The sequence below is a fragment of the Oryx dammah genome, unplaced genomic scaffold (assembly GCF_014754425.2).
Source record: "Oryx dammah isolate SB20612 unplaced genomic scaffold, SCBI_Odam_1.1 HiC_scaffold_18, whole genome shotgun sequence".
Classification (NCBI taxonomy): Eukaryota; Metazoa; Chordata; class Mammalia; order Artiodactyla; family Bovidae; genus Oryx; species Oryx dammah.
In genome coordinates, this window is record NW_024070202.1 from 23,588,180 (window position 1) to 23,606,104 (window position 17,925).

General features: G+C 39.8%; 1 protein-coding gene across 2 annotated transcripts in view; it reads right to left on the reverse strand.

Annotated features, from left to right (window-relative positions):
• Window positions 1-17,925, reverse strand: part of DGKB (diacylglycerol kinase beta) — an 856,074-nt gene that overhangs the window by 634,343 nt on the left and 203,806 nt on the right. The window lies entirely within an intron of this gene.

Consider the following 17,925-nt stretch of genomic DNA (forward strand, 5'->3'; position numbering starts at 1 on the left):
ATCTGTCATTCACCAGCACACCTGAACCTAATGACATCTGTTGCTCTAGTTTATTTCCTTCCACGTGTAACTTTGATAAAATCCCTGTCATTTCCTTCAGCCATTTCAAGATATCCAGGAATACAATTTCATGCATTATGCAAAGTCAGAAGTTAGTTTAGTAGTCACAAGGTTACTACTAAGAAAATGTGTCATTTACTGAGTGTGTGATATGTGGCAGGAACCACGCTGGGCACTTAAACATGAAACATCATCTTACTTAACTCTCCCCTTAACCCTGTGAAGGAGTCTGCATTATTACCATTTTACAGATGAGACACAACCTTAGTGAAATTAATTGCCAGAGTTTCATAACTAGCAAATTTGTCCTCTTCAGTCTACACTAATAGCTTACGGACTATTTTTGTTCAAGGCCAATAGGAAGAAAAAGTAAGAAAAACAATTTACATCTTAATCCAGCACAAATACAAACACACACACATACTAGGAGGTTTCCTACACGTGCCAATATTTTCCTTCCACTGTTAACCTATTCTCTTCTATTTCATTCTTGAAATTCTTTTGTCAAAGACCCCTTAAGTTGAATTCATTATGGGCCACAACCCACAGTTTGAAAAACAGTGCTTCACATCTTTCATTTTTACCAAAGCCTTATCTCAAACATAACTCTATGCTTCACACTAATGCTACTTTTGTTTACCATTATTGAAAAAGATATAGACACACACATATATACATATACACATACATACATTATAAATTGATTTCCCCCCTTGACAAAGTGTCACTGTATAGCTGATGCAAAGTAATATGGTCACCTTTATAAACCAAGGGCAGAGAATAGAAGACAATCCTGAGCTTTAAAAAGAAAATACCTGACTACTTCTAACTAACCATCTAAAGCCTCACCAGCTGCAGGAATAAGCAGTTTCAGTCTATGATAAAAGACATTTTGGCACTGATCCTTCACATGGCCATAACTTCCAGACTTGGAGAACACAGCACTTGAATTATGGTTGGCTAAACTATGACCTAACTCATCCTGCATGATGAGCTAATCCTCTCTTCCATGCTCCCCCTTTATGGCACTGCTTTAATAAGTTACATTTAATTCTTTTACACCACAACTCAGCACAAAATAAGAAAGAATAAAAAGGGTGTGTTGTCACATCCATCTGGAAGAAAGACAAAAAGTATCCATTTTCACTTACATCTTTTCATTTATGATCATCTGTATTTATAAAACAAAGGTTATGGTATCTCAGTATCAGTTTTCATAATACTGAACACGAAAATTTGGAGAACATGAGTATCACAGTTTTCTGCTTGCCTTTCTTGTATGTAATGTACATACTGAACATAAACACAAATGTATAATTTAAATTTAATACTACTTTTGGTCAAGAAACATGTTACTCTACTAAAATTGTTTCTGCTTGACAAAATGACCATTTGCCATTTGCAATCCATGATATGTTATAAACTAAAAGTTTTATGATGCTTTGAATTGCACCTTAATTTCACATATAAAAGAATTGAAAAGTTATTTAAAAAGAAATTATGGGCATATATGACAACACACAAGGAAGAACGAATCCAATTTTCCTTAAGCCCAATTTCAGCTAAATTTGAGAGGTAAAATGTATACTTTTTGCAAAGATTTATACGGTGCATCAGAGAAAACAAATAAAATGTCAAAGGCCTTTTCCACAATTACTTTACAACAACAAAAAACTAAAGAGAGAGCTGGGCTACTACTAAATCTTGAGGTATTGCATTAAAGAAGCTTGGGATGGTTCCTGCCCTCACCTTCTCCCTTAGATCAGCCCACTTTTTCTTCTGTGCTGAAAATGTTTATTTTTTCATTTAATATTTTGAAAACAGGTCATAGGGCCTCAATCTGTCTTCACAGAGGTTATTTTTACATCTGTACTCTACCCTGTAAAACTTTTTTTTCTGTCCCTAAATTTGGCTGTAGGTCTTACCCAGTACTTACTCATCTCTCAGAAAGTACACTGCCCTGAAGAAAAGTCTTTTTCCTTTTAAGCAGTTTGTGCTAAGGGTTATACAGAAAACATAGGAGATTGCAAATGGCAAATGAACACAGCAAGCCTGGTTTCCTGCCTAGAGCATCTCATGAAGTGAGATGGTAAATGGAAATCTCCAATTCTCTTTAGCAGTAATAGCCTCTGAAGAAGAGGCTCAAAAGCCTGCTTCCCTTTAACAAAGCCCATTTTAACCCATCCAATCACTGGCGAAACTCTCTCTTCACAATTGGAACTGTGCGTGAAGCTAGGTATAAAAGCAAGGTGTCTTTGTTTTGCCTCAAGTGGTCAATATTTAGTTCTGAAGATCAAGTGATTGACACCCAAATTCACCCATTCTCTGACTTGCCCAAGGTTATGCTTCTTTAAATATTTCCCCACAAAAATGAAGCGTATACACCTGCACATATGCCATTTATGTCCACAGACCCATATATAGCTATACACATATAATATATATTACAAGGTACAACAAAGTACAAAATAAAGTGAAAATTATTTCACTATTGAATGGCAATTAGAGTCTATTAATTTTATTGGGAATAATTAAACTGTACTCTGACGGCATTTTTCTTTTATGATGATTTTATATATATGTATATATACACATATATATATAAACATTCTTCTCTGCAAAGTTTTAAGTATAAAAATTATTAACATTAGTCAAATTGAATATTGTTTATAACTAACAAATTCTTCAAACACCTTATTTTCATTGTATTCTGATATGGATACTCCATTTCTTGAAACAATGATTTTAAAGGTTCTATTCTAATAGATACATTTAATTCCAGTCTCAAGGTTCAATTATTAGCAAATCTGTCTTGGTACATGTTCAATCTCTGCTCCAGTTTATTTTATTTTCAAACACTAGCATTCCAGATAATGAAAATGGTAGTGTTATCTCCATTATTCCCCTTCCTCTATTAAAATGAAATATTCAAAGCTAATAACACAAATTAAAATTCTGAAGTTATCACACAAGAAAACACTCTGGTAATTTGGTTTTTCCAGTTTTTATACTGGTTCAATTTGCAGAAATTTGTGGGGCTTCTAAAGCAGTTTATCACATAGTATAATCACATATCGAGGTTTCCTAGGTGGCTCAGTGGTAAAGAATCTTCCGGCTAATGCTGAAGACACAGGAGATGTGAGTTCAGTCCCTGAGTCAGGAAGATCACCTGGAGAAGGAAATGGCCATCCGCTCCAGTACTTATGCCCGCAAAATCCCATGGACAGAGGAGCCTGGCGGGCTACAATCCCAGGGATCATAAAGAGTCAGACACAACTCAGCGACTGAGCATACAAGCACATCTTATTTCGAACTTCGGGCTCTTTTCAAAAAGCAGTAAAAACAAAACTTTTCTCTCAGTCCTGACCAGTATAACATTCTGCAATGACAAAAATGTTCTGTACATTGCACTGTTTAATACAGTGCTATTAACCACACACAGTTGTTTAGAGCGTGAGACGTGGCTGGTATTTGAGTAAAGAACTGAGTTGTTTTAATTGATTGTTGAGTTTAGATTTCAGTGCTACCTTGAGCTAGTGGCAACCACAGTGCAGGCGGCACATTGTCTGTCCACAGGCAGCGTATTGAGAGTTGGTTGAATTAATCTCAGATCCCTCAATATACTCTAAGTAAGTGTGGGAATTAAACCACCACATGTGAAAAGTCATGTTACCAAAATTCCTGTATTTGTCACATTAAAATGAAATCTCCATAATACTTTTTATTTTTAATTAAAGAATTAACTACTTTGGCTGTGCTGGGTCTTCATTGCTGCATGCAGGCTTTTCTCTAGCTGAGGGGAGTGGGGGCCACTCTCTAGGTGCGGTGTGCAGGCTTCTCCTGCGGCGCTTTTTTTTTGACTAAGCATGGGCTCTCGAGCCCACAAGGCTTCAGCAGTTGTCGCTCTCAGGCTCTAGAGCACTGGCTCAGTATTTGGGGCCAACAGGTTTAGTCACTCCATGGCATATGGGATCCTCCTGGACCAGGAATCAAACCCATGTCCCCTACACTGCCAGACAGATTCTCATCCAGTGTAACACCAGGAAAGTCCCTAATAATACTCTTTAAATTTTACTATACTCTTTCTGGATGTATGATATTGTAAGGGGGAAAAGACTACACTGAGATCTTTATTCTGTATTTGCAAACTGAAATACAGAAAAATGACCTATTTGTGAATAACAGTAATAGCCCGCATTGTTAATGTAAATTACATTTTTGAGTCTCACACGACCCAGTAAGACAGATGTTATTTCCATTTTGCATTCAAGAAAACAAAGACCAGTTGTGTACCCACAATTTAAAAGGCAACCTGATGTAGGATTATTTCAAGCTTTAAGTATACTTTTGTGGCGCTAGAAAGCAAAAACAAAATCAGTGAAATCTGTCTCCTGCCTCTCAATAAATGACCTTTTAAGACTCTGGTTTTCAAGACTCTCAAGAGTACCTACATTGATTATTTCATAAACTTCTGGAAGGAAATTAGAGATCCGAGCCATGGCGGAGAGCTCTTAAACGTTCACTTTCCATTTAGATCAGTCCTTGGGCCATCCACTTAATACAGCTTTGTGAGAAGACTGTGTATACACTGGCTTGCATGTATGAGAATGCACACATAAAAATACATATTTACCAAATCTTTACCTGCATTTTCTCATAGGGAAATGGATTATGAATGACTTTTCTTTTCATTTAATAGGTATACAACTAGCATATCCTTTATAAGCATGTCGTTGTTACGTTTAGTCACTAAGTCATGTTTAACTCTTTTACAAGCCCATGGACTATAGCCTAGCAAGCTCTCTGGATTTCCCAGGCAAGAACTGGAGTGGGTTGCCATTTCCTTCTTCAGGGGATCTTCGCAACAGAGGGATAAAAAAAAAAAAAAAAAAACTGTCTCTTGCATTGGTAAGTGGATTCTTTACTGCTGAGCCACCAGGGAGTCCCAGACCTAAATAAATATTAAAGACCTTTAGTGTTATTCATGTAAAACTAGGTTCTAGGCACTGGAGATCAAATATTGAACAACACGGATGAAAATCCCATTTTCATAGGGCTTCTGTTCTAGCGCCTAAAAGCAAATACCTAATATCATGGCATATTCTCTAGCTTGCTACTAAATATTTTTAGAACACATCACAAAGTAAACGATACCTATGATTGATTTGAAGCTCTGTAAACTAATCCAGCTGGTTTTAGAAAAGGCAGAGGAACTAGAGATCAAATTGTCAACATCCACTGGATCATGGAAAAAGCAAGAGTGTTCCAGAAAAACATCCATTTCTGCTTTATTGACTATGCCAAAGCCTTTGACTGTGTGGATCACAGTAAACTGTGGAAAATTCTGAAACAGATGGGAATACCAGACCACCTGACCTGCCTCTTGAGAAATCTGTATGCAGGTCAGGAAGCAACAGTTAGAACTGGACATGGAACAACAGACTGGTTCCAAATAGGAAAAGGAGTACATCAAGGCTGTATATTGTCACCCTGCTTATTTAACTTCTATGCAGAGTACATCATGAGAAACACTGGGCTGGAAGAAGCACAAGCTGGAATCAAGATTGCCGGGAGAAATATCAATAACCTCAGATATGCAGATGACACCACCCTTATGGCAGAAAGTGAAGAAGAACTAAAGAGCCTCTTGATGAAAGTGAAAGAGGAGAGTGAAAAAGTTGGCTTAAAGCTCAACATTCAGAAAATGAAGATCATGGCATCTGGTCCCATCACTTCATGGGAAATAGATGGGGAAGCAGTGAAAACAGTGGCTGACTTTATTTTTGGGGGGGCTCCAAAATCACTGCAGATGGTGACTGCAGCCATGAAATTAAAAGACGCTTACTCCCTGAAGAAGGAAATGGCAATCCACTCCAGTACTATTGCTTGCAAAATCCCACGGACAGAGGAGCCTGGGAGGCTACAGTCCATGGGGTTGCAAAGAGTCAGACACGACTGAGTGACTTCACTCACTTCACTACTCTTGGAAGGAAAGTTATGACCAACCTAGATAGCATATTGAAAAGCAGAGACATTACTTTGCCAACAAAGATCAATCTAGTCAAGGCTATGGTTTTTCCAGTGGTCATGTATGGATGTGAGAGTTGGACTATGAAGAAAGCTGAGCACTGAAGAATTGATGCTTTTGAACTGTGGTGTTGGAGAAGACCCTTGAGAGTCCCTTGGACTGCAAGGAGATCCAACCAGTCCATCCTATAGGAGATCAGCCCTGGGATTTCTTTGGAAGGACTGATGCTAAAGCTGAAACTCCAATACTTTCGCCACCTCATGCGAAGAGTTGACTCATTGGAAAAGATTCTGATGCTGGGAGGGATTGGGGGCAGGAGGAGAAGGGGACGATGGAGGATGAGATGGCTGATGGCATCACCGACTTGATGGACATGAGTTTGAGTGAACTCCAGGAGTTGGTGATGGACCTGGAGGCCTGGCGTGCTGTGATTATGGGATCACAAAGAGTCGGACACGACTGAGCAACTGAACTGCACTGAAACTAATAAATATTATATTGCCCTTATAGGGTTTCAGGATAAAAGATTTATTGGAGTAACATAACGTAAGCATCACTACTAATAATAATACTAATTAGAAGTCTGAATTTGGCACTATAGAGGTACAAAAAAATGTAATGGTTGATATATAAATGCTAGTTGGCCAGTGTATAAAAATTCTTTTATCTTTATTTCTAAAGCATTTGTATGTAGGCACATAAACTGCACAGACTCTAATCATTATTACCAATAAAGTATATCTACATTAATAAATGCTCAAATATCTTTAAAATGGCCTACTGGGTGCCAAGAATCTACTCATCTCATAGTTAAATCATCGTGTACTGTGTTCAGTTTGCGTTTGGGGGCAACTGCCCCGCGTCTGTTTGCATGGTGGAAACTGAATAGCTTATTAGACACAAAAGACCTATAAAACTGCTTTACAGTAAACACACACAAACACACCCACATCCACTGAATATCCTTAAGACAGTGCTGATAAGAGGAATACTTTCTTCTCAGCACAATTAATGAAGTGCGTCTTCTGGCAAGAACAGTCAGCAAGGTCATTCAGCAAAGGAACATATTCCCAAAGTTTAAGTACCTCATTTTCACTATACAATTTTCTGTTCTTAAGTTGATTAACGTCCTTATGAAGCAAAAGGATTTGCTTCACCTTTTCTGTCTAAAACAAGCCCCTGTGGTATGACTGTTTGCTTATGCAGACAATATGACAAGAGTGAAATACCATTATTGATAACGGAGCATCACAGAACAAATCCACTGTGCTGTGGCCACATCAAATGGGCAATGAGAGCAGACCCAAGATTAAAAGTACCTTAACATTTGTCAGAAATGGTTTTTATTATTCTCAATCTTTTTTATACTTTCAACCTCACCTGCTTTCATGATAGCTTCCACACACCTGACAGTAGGTATTTTCTGCCTTACATCCTTTCCACAGCTCTCCACTTTCTTCTGGATAAAATTCAAAATGCAGCATGACGGACAACGCTCTCCACCACGGGATCCTGGCTACCCAACTCATCTGTGCTCTGATCATGTCATCTGTCCCAGTCTAAATGAGTCAAAGCCCAGCCTAGGTCTCTCAGGGTGCCCAAAAAGCCTACCTTCTTGCCCATTCCAAAGGCCATCAGGACTCTCATCCTGCCAGAACCCCTCCCCCAACCCTATCTCCAGGCTGAGCCCAATACTTTCAAAGCCATGACTACTATCCACTCTGGCACCGTCAAAAATTACCTCCTTCTGACCCTCATCCCAGTTTCAATCAACCATGAGAAACCTAGGACTTTCATTCATCCTCAGCCTCTACCCACAGTTCCTGATTCATCATTGCCAAAAGCACTCATTACCATCCAACCTGATATAATTTTTTTAACTTTTTTATTAGTCTTTCTTTCCCCACTAGAATGTAAGTGACTATGGGAGGGTTAGTTCTATTTAGGTCACTGATGTACTCCCAGTAATTTTAATAGTACCTGCCACATTGTAAGTGATCAATAAATATTTTTGAATAAATAAATATTGACCGTCTTAAAGTTTGTGCTCTGTACTGTGATGGGACACGGTTTTAATATTTAAAGAGAAATGTATAGGTTGCTTTCTATTCCTAGAACTCCCAATCCACTCCCACTCATACCTACTCCTACCTCTAGCTAACCTGGATATTTTTAATTTATGGTTCAAATCTCAGACACGCCTGATAAATAGAGCGCAGCATTTATTTTACTGTTAGATAATTGACCATCTAAATGCCTGTTTTTCTCCCTGACTCTAAAGGATCCTCTGTTTTCTTATGGAATTCTTGGCACATAATATGTTTTGGAAAAGGAATATATGCATGAATTAATGAATAGTAAAATGAATAATTAAATCACACAACTGGTCAATTCACCACATGATCTGACTTAAAGGATGCTAGGAAAATGGTCTCTTTGTACCCTATAAAACAGCTAATAAGAAATAATCACCTAAATTTTACACTGACCTAAGGTCCCATCGGAGAAGGCAATGGCACCCCACTCCAGTACTCTTGCCTGGAAAATCCCATGGACGGAGGAGCCTGGTAGGCTGCAGTCCATGGGGTCGCTAAGAGTCGGACATGACTGAGCGACTTCACTTTCAATTTTCACTTTCATGCATTAGAGAAAGAAATGGCAACCCACTCCAATGTTCTTGCCTGGAGAATCCCAGGGACGGGGGAGCCTGGTGGGCTGCCGTCTATGAGATCGCACAGAGTCGGACATGACTGAAGCGACTTAGCAGCAGCAAGGTCCCATCATATCATGGCAAATAGATGGGGAAACAATGGAAACAGTGGCAGAAATTGGCGAGGGGGGCCTCCAAAATCACTACAGATGGTGACTGCAGCCATGAAATTAAAACACGCTTACTCCTTGGAAGAAAAGTTATGACCAACCTAGATAGCATATTCAAAAGCAGAGACATTACTTTGCCAACAAAGGTCCGTCTAGTCAAGGCTATGGTTTTTCCTGTGGTCACGTATGGATGTGAGATTTGGACTATAAAGAAAGTTGAGCACTGAAGAATTGATGCTTTTGAACAGTGGTGTTGGAGAAGACTCTTGAGAGTCCCTTGGACTGCAAGGTGATCCAACCAGTCCACAGTAAAGGAAATCAGTCTTGGATATTCATTGGAAGGACTGATGTTGAAGCTGAAACTCCAATACTTTGGCCACCTGATGTGAAGAGCTGACTCATTTGAAGAGACCCTGATGTTGGGAAAGATTGAAGGCAGGAGGAGAAGGGGACGACAGAGGGTGAGATGGTTGGATGGTATCACCAACATAATGGGCATCAGTTTGAGTAAACCCCAGGAGTGGGTGATGGACAGGGAGGCCTGGCGTGCTGCAGTCCATAGCGTCGCAAAGAGTCGGAGACAACTGAGCAACTGAACTGAACTGATGGCTAATAAAGAACGTTTACTCTTATAAGGGAGATTCCCTGGTGGCTCAGATGGTAAAGCATCTGCCTGGAATGCATGAGACCCGGGTTCAATCCCTGGGTCAGGAAGATCCCCTGGAGAAGGAAATGGCAACCCACTCCAGTACTCATGCCTGGAAAATTCCATGGATGGAGGATCCTGGTGGGCTAGGAAGCACCCTGGGCACCCTTGTAAAAGTCCCACCATCTGCAGGATATGCCACTTGCAGGATAGCTGGCATATCCATGCCTATCTCTAGCTCCCACCTGTGACTGTTGTAGCACATGCATTCCTAGAAATAACACATTTCAGCTAAATATTACTTCTTTTTGTATAAGATAGCAATTCAAAGTAGATATTTGTGACATTTGTAACCTTCCTTTCTCTAATAATAGGGCAATTAGAAGAGGAGGTTGTATGGTTTATTAGATGCTTCAAACACTCATTCTGTATATTCCTGTTGGACTCCCAGGGTCCAAAATATTAACTTTATAACAGAAAAGTGAAGGGAAGTGAAGTTGCTCAGTTGTCTCTGACTCTTTGCGACCCCATGGACTACACAGTCCACGGAATTCTCTAGGCCAGAATACTGGAGTGGGTAGCCTTTCCCTTCTCCAGGGGATCTTCTGAACCCAGGGATTGAACCTGGGTCTCCTGCATTGCATGTGGATTCTTCATCAGCTGAGCCACAAGGGAAGCCCATGGCATGGACTTAATGCTATGAAACTCAGACTTTGTCAACTGCTTAACTGTCCTGCCCAGGCCCTGGAGGCTCAGCAAGGGCACTTCAGGAGGGGGTGTATCCAGCCTGGTGAAGGTTGGGGGGGGTGGTGGTGGGCGATGAGGGTGTAGGAGGGAGGCAGAAAGATTAGGACTTCCCTGTACTTAGACATCTCCTGTACCATCCCCAAAGCAAAGGAACTCAGCTTTAATTGACTTTAAATAACTAGGATTTACGTTTACTTGCAAAATAAAGGTTTAAAAAACATTCCAGCAGGTGACAGTGACAGCCAGAACCTCAAAATAATATTATCACACTGCTGTGTTAGGAAAACCATTTTGCACACAGAAGGGTAGGGCCTGGCTGGGAGTCATACTAAATAAAAGTCTGTGACACAATGATGAATCCAATGACACTGCCAGAACGTTTGAGAAGAAGAAGTTACAACGAGTAACAGAGAGCACTTTTCGATTAATTAAACGTGAGGAGAAAAGCAGTGAAGGGTAGGGAGAATCCAAGATGTTCAGGTAGGGAAATTGATAAATACTCAGGTTCCATTCATCAAGAAAGAAGATAGGCATAGAAGCAGATTTGGGTAGAATATAATTATTTGACTTTCAGATACAATTAGTTTGATTCCTTATGGAACACTCAGATGAAGGGCTCCATCTGGAATATAGTAATATACATTCTCCGAAAGGGTAATAAAGAGTTTTGGATTGTGTGAGAAATAACTGAGACATTTTATGTTAGACAATGCCTGCTGTATGTGTGTGTGTGTGTGTGTGATGTTAATAAAAAATGTCATCTGTTGAGAGTGAGGGGAAAGATACAAATAAACTAAAAGAGGTTTCAAAAGTTTAATCTAATTGATCTAGGAGATGGGAACAAGAATAAATACTTTTCAGAATAGATTTTTTTCTTTTTTTTTAAAGCTTAAGAGGTGTTAAGATCTTGTTAATACTGGGTGTTAGCCTGTTGTTCTTTAGTTGCTAAGCTGTATCCATTATCTTTGAGACCCAATGGACTATAGCCCACCAGGCTCCACTGTCCATGGCATTTCCCAGGCAAGAATACTGGAGTGAGTTGCCATTTCCTTCTCTAGGGATCTTCCCCAACCAGCGATCGAACAAGCATCTCTTGCACTGGCAGCCAGATTCTTTACCACTGAGCAACCAGGGAAGCCCGTGGGCGTTCAGTCACCATGAGTAAGTTAGATAGCTAGCAGGAAGCTGTGGAGAAGGCAATGGCAAGCCACTCCAGTACTCTTGCCTGGAAAATCCCATGGATGGAGGAGCCTGGTGGGCTGCCATCTGTGGGGTCGCACAGAGTCGGACACGACTGAAGCGACTTAGCAGCAGCAGGAAGCTGTGGTACAGCACATGGAGCTCAGCTCTGTGCTCTGTGATGACCTGGAGGGAGGGAGGGATAGAGAACTGGGAGGGAGGCTCAGAAGAGAAGGGATACATGTATACTAATGACTGATTCATGTTGTTGTATAGCAGAAACCAACACAACCTTGTAAAGCAATTATATGCCAATCAAAAAATAAAAGAAAAAAGATACCTGGTGTTACGAATTTATAGTGGCAAAAATCTGTATTCATGAGATTTCTCTCTGGTTATGCTGTGTTCAAATCGTAGGGACTGAAATATGGGATCATAATATTGATCCATGACTGAGGGTTTGTGAGCCTCTTGAAAGGAAGAAAAAAAAGGATTCCAAATGAGAAAACTGTTTTGTAAAGGTAATAGTTCAAGTGATAGATTCTAGAGAGGGTAAAATGAGAAATGGGTCATTGGAATAGTAAAGAGATAGGGGATTAAGGATTTGGCATTTACAATGAAGCAGAAGAGGTTATGGGAAAGTGGAAAGATGGTACATAGGAGATACATTCAAAAACTAAGAGTACAACATGGTAACAATAGAATTAATCATCATATATTTAAATAGGTGATAAGAGGCACTTAACGGCAACAAAACGTTCCAAAACAATATATCATCTGCTACATGAAATGCCAGGTGGATCACTAGGCTTTACAAGTTCAACAAACACAACTACCTACACACTCATAACACTTATACCTACTTATGTTTATCTTAAAATATTTTATTCTATAAAAACTAAGTATTTTACTTTTACCAAATACATGATCATTGTTCATTAACAAGAATAATAGTTTTTCCTTTTAAAATGTATGTCTTCTTGTTAAGAAGCTCTTATTATTCAGCCTATATAATCAAGAACGGCTATCATATTCCTGATGGTAATGTGGTGATGAAACAGATGAATTCTCAGAGCGATCAACAAAGCAGATTATAGCACCTCATTATTCAATAATAATTTGTGATTTTTTTCAAACATGAATACATCTTATATAGATAACTTAGATTATTTTAAGTCTCAAGGAATTATATATATATGTGTGTGTGTGTATATATATATATATACACACAAACATGGTTTCTGAGTCAAGGTTACCCCAGATCTTGAAAATTTTATTATTATCCAGTGTTCTTTATTTCCCAGAGGGAAAAAAAAAAAAAAAACTATCGAAGGTAATCCTGAAAAGTATATAGAATGAGAAAGAGTGCTACCAAGGACACTATGTACCTATGTTTTAAAATTGGAGGCCATGCTTTGAAAATGCATCATGGTTTAATTTATTCTTGTGGTATGAGAGTTATATAGCCTACCTTATAATTCCTTTCAAGTAGGTCTTTGCAGAATGTGTGATTATCCCAAATGAAGTACAAGCTGTTAGTCCTTATTTTTTCCCTATTTTGAAACCCCATTTGATCTCTACTCCTTGTAACTTTGGCATCTTACATGCGGCACTTACTATATGCTATCTAAAGAAAAGAGGGTTTGAGACGTGAATTCCTTATGAAACTACCAAAATAATTTGACTTGTCTCTTTCTTCCAAGTCTGACACAATTAGTCTGAATCTGTTGACTCAGAGAGAGAACATATCAAAAAATATTCCCGCTTCTTTTTCAAAACCCAAGGACAGTATTGCTTGCTCATGTACATTTAAATAAGGGACAACTTTGCTGTGTCTGAATGTGCAAACCATTTATAGAATGAAACAGAGAATACAGAAGTTTTAATCTCTAGATCCAAGTAAGAATCTGTACCATTTAAAAATATGCAGCACAGAACACTGGTAAGCTGAAACCATACATCAGAATAAACCAAATGAATTCCACTCAGAGAATCAGCAAGTGTGGGGGGAGTCCTCTCAGTTCATGAGATATGGGGAATTATTTGAGGAACTAAAATATTTGATGGGTAAAGTCGCTAAGAGTCAGACACGACTGAGCGGCTTCACTTTCACTTTTCACTTTCATGCATTGGAGAAGGAAATGGCAACCCACTCCAGTGTTCTTGCCTGGAGAATCCCAGGGACGGGGGAGCCTGGTGGGCTGCCATCCATGGGGTCGCACAGAGTCGGACACGACTGAAGTGACTTAGCAGCAGCAAAGGCATATTAATTGTTTAATATTTTGAAGGGATCAAAATATCACATATGAATGTGTACATCTGTTTTAAAAAGCAGCTGCTAAGTCACTTCAGTCATGTCCGACTCTGTGCGACCCCATAAACGGCAGCCAACCAGGCTCCCCCATCCCTGGGATTCTCCAGGCAAGAACACTGGAGTGGGTTGCCATTTCCTTCTCCAATGCATGAAAGTGAAAAGCGAAAGTGAAGTCACTCAGTCGGGTCCAACTCTTCGAGACCTCATGGACTGCAGCCTACCAGGCTCCTCCATCCATGGGATTTTCCAGGCAAGAGTACTGGAGTGGGGTGCCATTGCCTTCTCCGTTTAAAAAGCAGGGAACAACATAATTACCCAAGGAAAAATATATGACTTTTTTAACAGAAAGGGAAGGAGTGCAGTATAAGACTTAACTGTGTGGACTCTTCATCAGGTTGCTCAATTTTGGTTTATGACTCAATCACCTATTTCTTAATTACATGTTTTATTTTTTGTTGTTGTTATTTTATTTATTTTATTTTTTCAGATTTTATTTTATTTACTTTACAATACTGTATTGGTTTTGCCATACATCAACATGAATCTGCCACGGGTGTACACATGTTCCCAATCCTGAACCCCCCTCCCACCTCCCTCCCCATACCATCTCTCTGGGTCAAGTGCTAACTAGTAAAACTCCCATCACTTCTTTACCCACACTTTGATAATTCTACATTGTAATGTTGGGGCAGGAAGTCTCTAGACCTGTGGCTCCCATAGGATAGCTGAGTCTCTCTCAGGGGATTTGTAAGGTCAAAATGGCATAAGTGTGGATTCTGAGCTGTCATTTGTTTTTTTCACTCTCATTTTCTCATGAGGGTACAGTGGAGTTTTCAAGGGGTTACATGACATACATGTTGACACAGAAGCCAATGTGGTTACTCAGCTGTCTTCTATGTAGCTGAACATTAGTCATTTGTAACAGTGTAATATAATGTACACCTTTTCATTATTTAGTTTGAAAATAATCATTTTTCATAAAGATAATATTGTTGTCAACATCTAAGGGGTTTATCCAAAGGAATATTTCATGCAAAAATGGACACAAAAAGGGCAGAAAGGATATGGACTTAACAGAAGCAGAAGCTATACAAAAGAGATCTTAATGACCCTGATACCCAAGATGGTGTGATCACTCACCTAGAGCCAGACAGCCTGGAGTGCAAAGTTAAGTATGCCTTAGGAAGCATCACTACAAACAAAGCAAGGAGAGGTGATGGAATTCCAGCTGAGCTATTTCAAATCCTGAAAGATGATGCTGTAAAAGTGCAGCACTCAATATGCCAACAAATTTGGAAGACTCAGCAGTGGCCACAGGACTGGAAAATGTAGGTTTTCATTCCAGTTCCAAAGAAAGGCAATGCCAAAAATGTCAAACTACTACACAATTGCACTCATCTCTCACACCAGCAAAGTAATACTCAAAATTCTTCAAGCTGGATTCAACAGTACATTAACTGAGAACTCCCAGATGTTCAAGCTGGATTTAGAAAAAGCAGAAGAACCAGAGATCAAATTGCCAAATACTTTGGACCATAGAAAAAGCAAGAGAATTCCAGAAAACACCTATTTCTGCATCGTTGACATAGCTAAAGCCTTTGACTGAGTGGGTCACAACAAACTGTGGAAAATTCTTGGAGATGGAAATACCAGATGACCTTACCTGCCTTCTGAAAAACCTGTATGCAGGTAAAGAAGCAACAATTAGAACCAAACATGGAACAACAGACAGGTTCCAAACTGGGGACATCAAGGCTGTATATTGTCATCCTGCTTATTTAACTTATATGCAGAGTACATCATGAAAAATGCCTGGCTGGATGAAGCACAAGCTGGAATCAAGATTGCCAGGAGAAATATCAATAAACTAAGATAAGCAGATGACACCACTCTTATGGCAGAAAGCAAAGAGGAATAAAGAGACTCTTGATGAAGATCAAAGAGGAGAGTGAAAAAGCTGGCTTAAAACTCAACATTCAAAAAACTAAGATCATGGCCTCTGGTCCCATCACTACATGGCAAGTCTATGGGGAAACAGAGAAAACTGTGAAAGACTCTATTTTGGGGCTACAAAATCACTTAGAAGATGACTGCAGCCATGAAATTAAAACACACTTGCTCCTTGGAAGAAAAGTTATGACAAACCTAGACAGCATGTAAAAGCAGCGACATTACTTTGCCAACAAAGGTCCATCTAGTCAAAGCTATGGTTTTTCCAGTAGTGATGTATGGATGTGAGAGGTGGACCATAAAGGAGGTTGAGCACTGAAGAATTGATGCTTTTGAACTGTGATATTGGAGAAGACTCTTGAGAGTCCCTTGGACTGCAAGGAGATCAAACCAGTCAATCCTAAAGGAAATCAGTCCTGAATGTTCATTGGAAGGACTGATGCTGAAACTGAAACTCCAGTACTTTAGCCATCTGATGTGAAGAACTAACTCACTGGAAAAAACCCTGATGCTGGGAAACATTGAAGGCAGGAAGAGAAGGGTACAATAGATGATAAAATGGTTGGATGGCATCACCGTTGCAATGGATATGAGTTTCTCCAGGAGATGGTGAAGGTCAAGGAAGCCTGGCGTGCTGCAATCCATGGGGTCACAAAGAGTCAAACACGACTCAGTGACTGAACAGTGGCTTGATCATTATCATTTATAGAATGTGTCATCTTCAATATGGTAAATAGAAATAAATATCACACATATAAACAAAATTGTTTGGGGATCTTTAAAGATCTATGGTGTGATCACTCACCTAGAGCCAGACATTCTGGAATGTGAAGTCAAATGGGCCTTAGAAAGCATCACTACGAACAAAGCTAGTGGAGGTGATGGAATTCCAGTGGAGCTGTTTCAAATCCTGAAAGATGATGCTGTGAAAGTGCTGCACTCAATATGCCAGCAAATCAGGAAAACTCAGCAGTGGCCACAGGACTGGAAAAGGTCAGTTTTCATTTCAATCCCAAAGAAAGGCAATGCCAAAGAATGCTCAAACTACTGCACAACTGCACTCATCTCACATGCTAGTAAAGTAATGCTCAAAATTCTCCAAGCCAGGCTTCAGCAATACATGAACCGTGAACTTCCAGATGTTCAAGCTGGTTTTAGAAAAGGCAGAGGAACCAGAGATGAAATTGCCAACATCCACTCGATCATGGAAAAAGCAAGAGAGTTCCATAAAAACATCTATTTCTGCTTTATTGACTATGCCAAAGCCTTTGACTGTGTGGATCACAATAAACTGTGGAAAATTCTGAAAGACATGGGAATACCAGACCACCTGACCTGCCTCTTGAGAAACCTATCTGCAGGTCAGGAAGCAACAGTTAGAACTGGACATGGAACAACAGACTGGTTCCAAATAGAAAAAGGAGTACGTCAAGGCTGTATATTGTCACCCTGCTTATTTAACTTCTATACAGAGTACATCATGAGAAACGCTAGGCTGGAAGAAGCACCAGCTGGAATCAAGATTGCCGGGAGAAATATCAATAACCTCAGATATACAGATGACACCACCCTTATGGCAAAAAGTGGAGAGGAACTAAAAAGCCTCTTGATGAAAGTGAAAGAGGAGAGTGAAAAAGTTGGCTTAAAGCTCAACATTCAGAAAACGAAGATCATGGCATCCGGTCCCATCACTTCATGGGAAATAGATGGGGAAACAGTGGAAACAGTGTCAGACTTTTTTTTTGGGGGGGGGGCTCCAAAATCACTGCAGATGGTGACTGCAGCCATGAAATTAAATGACAGTTACTCTTTGGAAGGAAAGTTATGACCAACCTAGATAGCATGTTCAAAAGCACAGACATTACTTTGCCAACAGAAGTCCATCTAGTCAAAGCTATGTTTTTTCCAGTGGTCATGTATGGATGTGAGAGTTGGACTGTGAAGAAAGCTGAGCACCGAAGAATTGATGCTTTTGAACTGTGGTGTTGGAGAAGACTCTTGAGAGTTCCTTGGATTGCAAGGAGATCCAACCCATCCATCCTCAAGGAGACCAGTCCTGGGTGTTCATTGGAAGGACTGATGCTGAAACTCTAATTCTTTGGCCACCTCATGTGAAGAGTTGACTCATTAGAAAAGACCCTGATGCTGGGAGGGTTTGGGGGCAGGAGGAGAAGGGGACGA